Here is a 1,158-nt window from a genome sequence, read left to right as displayed (position 1 = left end):
AGCTGCAGTCAATTCAGCTAAGTAATATGCATTAACCCCATCTCTTGAATTACTAAAGTATATATACGGAATACGGAAGTCAACCACTTCCCCTATAACATGAGGTGCCTATGTTTGTTATAATTTTTTTCTGTTTGAAACCTCTAAAAAATTATTGTATTGCACTATATTATCCACCATGTGCAATTATTAATTAACTAATTAATTGAAAAGGTGAAAAATAATGATTTGGCTAGTTTAAAATAACGTTTATTTTAAAATTATCTAGTACATCGACCCTTAAATTAATATAAATTGTCTACCAAGCTTCACCTACTGGAGAAATTGATAATTCCTGGATCTGCAAAATAACAAAACAAAAAATCATTGGCATTCAACTAAATGATATTTATTAAAATACACCATAAAATGGTTGTCGAATGTTCGAAGTTTTATTATATATGAATAACGTTTAAACACTCACTTGAACATGAGGTGGGGTACTTAGGACGTACAAAACGCCGTTTGCTATATCTTCCGGGTTTAAAGTTGGAAAATCGGCTAAGGGCATGTTGGGGTCCATTTTAATACCGGCTGCTTCAGCAAGTTCAGTTTTCACGGAACCCGGACTTAGACTCTAAAAAACGTATTAGAAGGTACGGCATATACAGGATGTTTAATTATTATACAGTTCGTTAAACTTCTTAAAAGCGAAAAATATAAATTCCACCCTGTATCTACATTTCAGTAACTTCCGTCCGATTTATACGTTACATACAATGCGCTTTAATAACGATTGCGTACATAGTAACTAAGCATTATGTATATTTACTACATTGTGAGATAATTTGATAAATTCATCACTTTTCTATTATACCCCTTCTGAGATTACGATATTTTTGCCTAATTTCAAAAAATAAATCTGAATTACACTTCATTAGAAAATGTCCTCCATCCCCTTAAATAACTTTATCTAGCCCTGCAATGTAAAACAAACTGAGAATTGTTATGTTTTAATACTTTATGCAAGTCTTACTGTAGATATTTTGTAAAATAGCTAGATTATTTGATTAATTCTCTCCCAGTAATTACTTACATTATATAAATTGGTAATAACATTTAGTAAGTTAAAACAAAACTTTATTTTAGTTACTCAATTGTTTGTTTCAATAGGAAAAG

At 30.3% G+C, this 1,158-nt stretch overlaps 1 long non-coding RNA gene across 1 annotated transcript; it reads right to left on the bottom strand.

The window, feature by feature from the left end:
- Window positions 1–233: 233 nt before the first annotated feature.
- On the bottom strand, window positions 234–1,125 carry LOC108743835. The gene is made up of 2 exons (XR_001938876.1): window positions 464–1,125; window positions 234–340 (listed from the first exon to the last, which is right to left on the bottom strand). It is a non-coding gene; the product is annotated as an uncharacterized LOC108743835 (long non-coding RNA).
- Between the last annotated feature and the right edge of the window lie 33 nt (window positions 1,126–1,158).

The sequence above is a fragment of the Agrilus planipennis genome, unplaced genomic scaffold, assembly GCF_000699045.2.
Source record: "Agrilus planipennis isolate EAB-ADULT unplaced genomic scaffold, Apla_2.0 scaffold2153, whole genome shotgun sequence".
Taxonomy (NCBI): Eukaryota; Metazoa; Arthropoda; class Insecta; order Coleoptera; family Buprestidae; genus Agrilus; species Agrilus planipennis.
This window is presented reverse-complemented; position numbering and strand designations above follow the sequence as displayed.